Here is a 9,805-nt window from a genome sequence, read left to right as displayed (position 1 = left end):
TTTTGTAAACATTGCTGTGATAAATAATTCAGTCTGTATCTTCTGTGCTTTTTTTTTTTTTACAATTTTTCATTGAAATATATACACTGAGGTTGAATTATAATGCATAGGTCACATGAATATTAAATTTTAGTAACTGTTGTAAAACCTCTTATACCAGCCTAGTATAAGATACCATGTAACTACTCGTCTAAAAGTTGTAAGGAATTCTCAAAAGAAACTTGTAGACCTAATTAGTGAAATTAGGAAGGACACATGACATAAGAACAATGCACAAATATCAATCTGATTCTATATGTTAATAATAAATAATTTAAAATGAAACATTTATACATCCCTCTATATAGAGAGAGAATGAAAACATATACATCAAATGAAATACTTAAGTGTAAACCGAGTAAAATATATACATGGAATGTATATATGAAAATGAAAAACAGTTAAGAACTTTCATAAGTAATTGAGATGTAGCATATTTATGGGCTGGAAAGCTCAATATTATTAAGATATAACTTCTCCACAAATTGATCTATAGATTTAAGAAAATTTTAATCAAAATCCTGGCAAAATATATTATAAAAATAGACAAGAATATTCCCTAATACACTAGTGAAACAAACTAGAGTTTATAAATAGGCCTATACAATCATAGACAATTAATTTTTGACAAAGTTACAGACATAATTCAATAGAGAAAGTATGGATTTTCTTCAACAAATGGTGTTGGGACAACTGAACACCAATATGCAATAAAAAAAATGCCTTGACTTCATCTTCACAGCTTATAAAAATCCCCTGAAAATTGATTATAGATCTAAATATAAAATGTAAAATAAAAATTTAGAAGAAAACACACACACACATCTCCATGATGTTGGCTTAGGCAAAGAGTTCTTAGACACAGCATCAAAAGCATATTTTTAAACTACAGGGAAAAAAATTCTGACAAATTGGATTTAGTCCAAATCTAAAATGTTTGCTCTGTGAAAGACACTGTCAGGAGAATGAAAGAATAAGCTACATATTCAGAGAAAACTGCATCCCCAGCAAAGGACACACGTACAGAATATGTGAAGGCCTGCCAAAATCAAACCGAGAACACAAGCAATCCAAGTTTTCAAGTGGGTAGTTTCCTTGAGCCTATACTTCACCAAGAAGATAGATAGCTGGCAAATGAGAACAAGGAACTATCATTACCATCAAAGACGTTCAAATGAAAACCACAGTAAGACACCACTAGTGATCCGGGCCTCACAGGGTCAGTTTGCAGACCGGTGGGAGTCAGTGCCCCGGGCCCGGGCCCCGCCTCCAGCTGTCCTTCCAACTTCGCCTGGTGATGCCAATGGACCTCAGCAAGTGGTCCTGGCCTGTGATTTGCAGGAAGTGGAAGAGTGGCCACAGCATTGCAGGTCAAAATCTTCAGAGCACTGGGCAAAGTGCTGACGCCCACCCAGGTTAAGAACCAGCCCACCGGTCTTGCATGGGATGGCCTCGATCCAGGTGAACTGCATACCTAAGTGGTGACAGATCCCGATGCTCCCAGCAGGAAGGACCCCAAAAACGGAACGGCACCATTTTCTGCTGGTCAGCCTGAAGGGCAGTTACCTCAGCGGTGGCACAATCCTTCTGATTACCTCGCCTCTGGGCCTCCCAAGGCCACAGGCCTTCCCCACTAGGTCCGGCTGGTTTTCAAATACAATGGGCCACTGGCTTGTGAGAAGCGCATTCTCAGCAACCAATCTGGGGACGGCCGTGGCGAATTCAAAGTGTCATCCTTCTGCAAAAAGGAGCTGGGACCCCGGGTGGCCGGCACGTGTTACCAGGCAGAATGGGATGACCACCTGCCCAAATTCTGTAAGCAGCTGCCTGGGAAGTCGGGAAATGCTAGAAGACAGAAACCATCCCAGAGGTCTGGAGCGGTGTTCTCAAGTTCAGGGACGCATATAGATTCCTCTGCTTCTCCTTTCCCATTCTCACAGACGAGGCCAGAGCAATCAGGTAGTGGTTTAAGGTAGCTTTTCCATCTGCCTATCCTTTATAATTGAGAGGGTCACACCCCGGTTTATGTTTTGATCACGTTTGAATTCCCCTTGCGGCGGGGGGAGGATGCATTTTGGTACTAGCAACCCAGAATTTAAAGAAGAAACCATTCAGGTAAAAAGAGTAGGCCTACAGCAGGCCAAAGAATCTCTAAGGGAGGTTTACATAAAAAGAGATTTGTTTCTTCTTCTTCCATTGTGAACTGGAGTCCCAAATTGTGCATGACAGCACTCCTGGGTGGTGCTTTTACAGTCAGCTCCCTCACTAAGACAGCCAGAGTTTGACGTGTCCCCAGTGTGATGATGTGCCTTGGGCTGCTTACTAGGGTCAGTGTCCTGCTCTGGCTCCTTTAAAGAGCAGTACTGGAAAAAACAATAGGGACGGTCACTTTGCTGTCAAGACCCTGCCATGGAGATGAGCTGCAGGGCTGGGTGAGTGACGGTCAGAAATCTCTAAGTCTGTGCCTCTTAAACTCGTCATTCCGTCTGTGTAAGAAAAGATGATCGGGAGTTGTGGAATGTTGTATTAATTCTGCTGTTTGCTTATAGTTGAATACAAATAAACACATTATGTGAGGAAGAAAAAAACAATAAGGCAGCATTGTATGCCTGTTAGATGAGTAAAATTAAAAATAAACACAATACCAAATCCTACCAACATGTGAAGCAACTAGAACTCTCCTATGTTTTCAGGAGGAATGAAAAATGGTACAGCCACTTTGAAAAAAAAAAAATTGGTAATTCCTTGTAAAGTTAAAGACACATTAGCATATAATCAGCAATCTCTCCCTAGCTATTTTCCCTAGAGAAATCAAAATTCATGTTCACACTAAAATGTGTACACAAATATTCATAGGAGTTTTATCCATAATCGCCAAGCAGTGGAAATAGCCCGAATGTTCTGTAATGAATTTATTGCCATTAGGTGAATTAATTATACAAAATATGGCATATTCATACAATAGAATGAGAGTTAGCAATAAGTAATAGACTATAAGTACAGTCAACAACTTGAATGAATCACAAAATAATTGTTTAGACTGAAAGAAACCAAACTTACCAAGGTTATGTGAGGCATCATTACATTTATAAGAGATTCTGAAAAATTACAAAACTACGGGATCAGAGAACATACCAATATTATAAAAATGAAAACAAAAATTTGACTTCATGTAAATTTAAAGATTAAATTTAAAAAGAAAGCAAGTTAAATAGGAAAGAATCTCTGAGATCATATTATGCTTTGTACGGAATGATTTTGTTAAATGCCATTTCCACCACACCACAATTTCTGTGAAATGTTTACTGCAATTTTCCTTCAAGAAAACTACCTACTTGCTTGTTTGTTATTCTCTTTTTGCCTGTTGCATCTCTAGGAAAAGTATATACATGTAAATATATACTTGCCACCATTTTGGACACTTTGACTCATATATTTGGTTAACATTGTCTTTCTCATGCACCTTCGTCCTCTTTTCATCTTGTACTATTAAACTGTAGCTATGACAAATAGTCAAGTTGAGTTTAGTGCCGAATAAGTACAGGAATAATGAATGAATAAAAAGTAGATCAAATATTCGAATTATATAAAACTACAATTGACACTGACACCCTAAATAATGTTTATACATTTCAGCCAGAGAACTTTCCTCACTTTATTGTCACTGTATTTATTGATGATATAACAGTATATCACAATTATTTTCTTACAGATTCAGAAATTAAATTTAATAATTGTCAATATTTCCATGTATATTTTCTCTTTCTCTCTCTGCCCCATAACTCTATAAGGTGTCTATATAATGGGAGTATATTATACAACATGACTATATGTGGGTTGTGTGTATGTATACATATACATGTAGGAGCTCCTGGGTGGCTCAGTCGGTTAAACCTCTGACCTCGGCTCAGGTCATGATCTCTCATGGTTCATGGGTTTGAGCCCACGTCAGGCTCTGTGCTGACAGCTCAGAGCCTGGAGCCTGCTTCATATTCTGTGTCTCCCTCTCTCTCTGCCCCTCCCCTGCTCATACTCTGTCTCTCAAAAATAAATAAAACGTTAAAAAAATAAAAATAAATAAAAAATAAAAATGTACTTTACATAGAGTATATGTTTATTTTTATATTCACTTTGCATATACACACATACTTTTTTTTAAATTGGAAATGTATAGGTTGGTTTCTCGCTTTTATGCTCTAATTTGCAAAATCTCATAAACAATATCATTCTCATATATTGGTTATATTTAAAGTTCACTTAATTGCATTGTGTTCAATTATAAAATGATTTATTTGAGCATGCAGGCTTTTTCTATTTTTTCTGTTACATTATTTTATAACTTCTGTAAAGTGTTTAATTACTAAATGTCCCTTTGATTCACGGTCTATTTGTGGGGTTTGTATAGAATTAGAATATGCCACTATTAGAGTTGTGTTTTGTTTGTTTGTTTGTTTTGTTTTGTAAGTCGGACCCATGCCCAGTGTGGGGCTTGAACTTAGAATCCTGAGATCAAGAGTCCCATGCTCTGCTGATTGATCCGCCACTAGCCCCTGAAATATGCCACTATTAGACTTAAGTATCAGCTATTTCTTTTGTTTACCTTTACCTCAGACTTTTGATAAACAGTGTTAAAAAATTAATTCAAATCATTTATCTGTTCAATTAATCCCTTTCCATATTGAAGTACAACTTTGAAAATTAATAGGAAGAAACTTTTTGCTTTGGCATAGCTCTAGAGAGTCAAATTAATCATATTTATATTCAAATTCACGTTGCTGAAATTATAAGTTATTTGATTTTTAGTACTAGAATCTTTGTGGTTGAATCATATTAAAATAGTGTAAAAACATTCTCTAAATATTTTGATAAATTGACATAAATGTAAATAGAATTTTAACTGCTATCCCTGATTTCCACATTATAGAAAAAAGACTGATTAATAATATAAGAAGCTATAAATAGCTTCTTTAAATATAGTTCTGGCCAATATTAGCTGCCCAATATCCAAGAAACAAAATACACAATTGGTTAGAAATAACACATATATAATAATTTTATTATTTTAGTTTTATTTTATTTTATTTTTTACAAATGTAATAATTTTAAAATTATTCACATAGGGGTGCCTGGGTGGCTCCCACTATTAAGCATCTGAGCCCTGATTTCTGCTCAGGTCATGATCTCATGTTTTGTGGGATCAAACCCTAGAGCTCTGTGCTAAAAGCACAGAGCGTGCTTGGGATTCTCTCTCTCCGTCTCTCTGCCCCTCCCCAACTTGTCTGCATGTGTGCATGCACCTGCTCTCTCTCTCAAAATAAATAGATAAACTTAAATATATATATATATATATATATATATATATATATATATCATTCAAATAAATGATTTAAAAATCATTTATGGCCCATGTTTTGACCACCTCTGAAATTATTTCCTTAAAATATATAAGAAAAAAATCTTTGTTCCCATAATAGTTACCTCATTAAAACAATGTGGCTGGACTTCCCATTTGATTGTCACATGATTTAATAGTATTATACAAAATATAAAAACAAAAACAAAATAAAACATGAAGAAGCTATTCATAAAAGTTGTTCTTGCAGAAACATTGTGCGTGTCTTGAGCTGTCTTTTTTAATTCTGTTCCTCCCTCAGTCTTTCTTCCATAATTCATTTGGATTTAGTAGGAGACAAAAATGTAGAATATAGACAGTAACCTTGGATTACTTGTTTTATTTTACATTTCTTAATGAATACGGTTTTCTATTGATAATCATAACAAAAAAAATAAGTGTTTTCGTTTTTCTACTAAAGGATAATCATTTTGTTGGGGTTTACTATCTGAGATAACTAAACAACCCAGTCCCCTTTTATCTTCCTCCTCCTCCTCTCTCTACTTCACGATTATCACCATCATTATTATTATTTTCATAATAATGGAACAGTTTCTTAACTAATACTAAAGTTCATAAATGAACTCCCTACTAGGAGTCAGGTTCATATACTATAATATTCAAAAATTCATATCTTTAAATGCTGAGTAAGTCAAATTAAGAAAGTATGGTTACTAGTTCCTCTATTAGGCGTTAGTGTGTTTAGGACTAGATCATAAACAGCATCTATCTGCATAATTTGTGAAATATTAATAAAACCAATAAATAAGATGAAATATCTACAACTTTGTATTTGAATTTGAGAATAAAACTTACAGTAATCTACTTTTATATTCAATGAAACAAAAGAGCAGAGCGATTAGGACATTTGTTCGAGCGAGCATAAGAAATAGTTAATTCTGGAATTCTGGGTCTCTGCTTCTTTTACTGAGTCTGCCGAAGAGAATTTCCAGTTCTAAAGAGCTGATATTTTAGTGTAACTTGTGTATGCCACGGATGAAACCCGTTCATTGGTTGAGTGACTGAATTCTGTTTCGCTCAAGGGAGTGCATTCCCACCAGCTCAGGTGGTGAAAGAACACAGGTGAACTGCACTTGTCCAGACTGAGGCTTCTAAAGTTTTCTGCACTCTTTTTTCCCCTTTTCCAAATTATTTCGTTAAGGCTCATGAACTTCATGCCTTAACAGATATTTGGGGCAAAGAACTAGACAAAAGAATTAAGATAATTTGAGAAAACTAGAGATTTTTAATTATCAAAACATCTGAAACAATTTTTCCAATTTAATTTTTATTGTCCTGTTTTAATGGGATGATAAAAAGAAAATATGTTGTTTTTTTAATGCTTATTTATTTTTGAAAGGGAGAAAGAACATGAGCAGAGGAGGAGCAGAGAGAGAGAGGGAGACACAGAATCAGAAGCAGGCTCCAGGCTCTGAGCTGTCAGCACAGAGCCTGACGCTGGGCCCAAACTCATGAACTGTGAGATCATGACCAAACCAAAGTCGGATGTTTAACTGACTGGACCACCAAGGCGACCCATACGTTGGTATTCTTTACTGGCCATTAGTGTAATCTCTATTATGAGTCAGTGTTGAGGAGATACAAAGTATCTAGTATGTTTTTGCCTCCAAGTAAGTTAAAATCTTAAAAGAAAGATTTTTTTTAATGGTCTCAAACAAAAACAATTATCAATATGATATACAGGCAACCACTGTCATAAAAATTGAAGATTAGAGATTTGAGTAACTGGGTTTATCCAATCAACAAATAAGTTGAAAGTCTTAATATATATGTGATCCTCTCAAAAGTGATATAACAAATGAATGTTTATTAAATATATGTAATTAAGCATTACAGTAATTTTTCCACTTTTTTATATTTCCATTTGAAATAAACACTAATTAGACATTCCTAACATGTTGATATTTAGATTAAAATACCTCCTAATAAAATAGATATGATTTTTATGCAAGATTTTTTTCCTAGAGAAAGCACATAAATTTCACTCAGTTATGAAGCAAACCTTTATTTTTTGGTATTTAAGTAATGATAGTGGCTACAGTTTATTGACTTGTAGTAACATGTTTTCTAAACTAAGCACATTACATATGTTTTCTCAGTAAAACCTTAGAATACCTCTTTGGATTGAGAACGCTGAGTCTGAGATTATATAATTCACTCAAGGTCAAGAGTTTGGTAGTTTACATTCAGGTTTGTATAACCTCAAGACTTATCCTTGAAATGATGTTATATGCCTTTCACATACATTGACATTTTCTAAGAGAAATTATTTCATTACTGTAGGATTATACTATGCTCGAAATCATACATAATTTTGAAAGGTAGAATGATACTTTAAAAATCTTTATATCAAATCAGGAAATCTATCAAAAAGTTAAAATGAAATATTACTCTATTCCTTCCATGTTACATTCCTGGAGATGTTGTGTCTAATGATGCTAGACAAGATTATAAATTATATTACAAAGATTGACTAAGGCTCTCCAATCATTCATTGTCTTAGAGCATTTGCTTGACTGTAGATAAGATCTTTTGAGTAACAAGACTTACTGTGTTATTATATAGATATATGAAGCTCCACATTACCATACAGAATAAGGCAGATGGCAGATGTTTCCAGTTATGCATGATGATATTAACATGACAAAATCCATATCAGCCCTGCAGCTCATCTAAAATTCCATTACCTCATTATTGATTAATTCCTTCGACTTTAAATTTACTTGAGATGGACTTGACATATATGTCTACTTTGTCTATTTATCCCAGAATGTTCTACCTGTCAAAATGAAGGAATCTGATGGTGTTCTTTCAATGAGGAGAAAATTAACATTAGCACATTTGCCCTTGATAAAACAACACACACAAACTAAAGTCTTAGTCATCCTATACAGACACGTTACACACACAATAATTATGCATGTAATTATTTTCCCATGACTCAAATTATGGAAATCTTTAAATTCTACAAAGGTGCTTAGTGCCCTTTTTCTATTTTCCTTTTTATAGTTTTGGCCCAGCCAAAAAGCTATAAGGAGTAAAAATCGCTGTGCCTTAAATATTGTAAGCATTTTGGAAATCCCCAAGGGGGGAAAAATGAAATATTTGTGGCCATTAGTGTAATCTCTATTACACTAATCTCTATCACACTGTTTCTTTGTAACAGTATTATATGGCATGGCAATACTATTTTGATTTTTAGTTTATTATTTGAAAGAATAAAATTATACATACATTTGATTACAAAATTGTAAGATTTACCTAGGTGAATATACACCTTGTAAGTGCCACGTATTATATTGTGCATGCATCTATTGAAGTATTTTTAAATATATTTTTGGTTATTTATTGTCATAACTTAATAAGTGGTCAAATGCTAAGTGATTGAAGAAGTCTATTGGGCAAGTGTTTATTTACAAAAAAAATCTTTTTTTTGAAGGATGGAGAAAGCTTCAAAAGTAATAAGGAATTTTTAATGTACTTGGAAAGACACAAATTAATCAGATAGTTGAAGATGAGGAACTAGAATGTCTCAGCAAGGTGAATTACTCATTTAAAGTGTGTTCAGAAAAGAATATAAAGCATGATCAATGGGAGATGTATGAGCCACTGTTCCCGGAGAAGAAATTTCTACTTGGCTTGAGTCGGCATACCACACAGAATCAGAAAGAAGAGCAGTAAGTTAGTTTGGCAGCTATGGAAACAAAATAATATATTCAGTTGACATTTGCTGGATGCTTCCTTTCTCAGCACATTTCTTATTCTTTTAATGCTTCAGCTAATTGAATTCTTTTTTTCCTAATTTTTTTTTTTTATTTTTAAAAATTTACATCCACATTAGTTAGCATATAGTGCAACAAGGATTTCAGGGGTAGAGTCCTGAAATCAGCTAACTGAATTCATAGAGCAGCCCTTTGCAAAATATCCCCCATTTCACAAGGCGGAAGTACAGACAACCGCCATTACCCCCAGCACTCCCACTGCTATGGCTCTCATCCGCCACCACCACAACCGCGGCGGCTGCTACTACCACGGACACACCCACAACTACACTATTCAACCCTGTTACCACTGTGACCTCCACTACGACCCCTGCTCGCGGTGACCACTGTTACCACTCCAACCTAAGCCATCATCAGCTCTTCATTTAATTACAACAACCTTTTCCTCGTTGGTCCTCTGCTGCTACTGAGAAACTCCGGCAGGTCTATTTTCCATACGGAAGTCAGAGAAACCTTTTAAAATATAAATCTGACCATATAACTTCCTTGTTCCAAAATCCTGTCTTCCCTTTCTATTGCTGATTCTTGTAACAGCAATCCAAAGTCGTCACCATGCCACAGCAGTCTGTAG

General features: G+C 34.9%; 1 pseudogene; it reads left to right on the top strand.

Annotated features, from left to right (window-relative positions):
* The first annotated feature begins 1,336 nt into the window (after nucleotides 1-1,336).
* On the top strand, nucleotides 1,337-9,557 carry LOC123582984 (annotated as a pseudogene).
* Nucleotides 9,558-9,805: the final 248 nt, after the last annotated feature.

This window comes from Leopardus geoffroyi, chromosome A1 (genome assembly GCF_018350155.1).
Source record: "Leopardus geoffroyi isolate Oge1 chromosome A1, O.geoffroyi_Oge1_pat1.0, whole genome shotgun sequence".
NCBI lineage: Eukaryota > Metazoa > Chordata > Mammalia > Carnivora > Felidae > Leopardus > Leopardus geoffroyi.
This window is presented reverse-complemented; position numbering and strand designations above follow the sequence as displayed.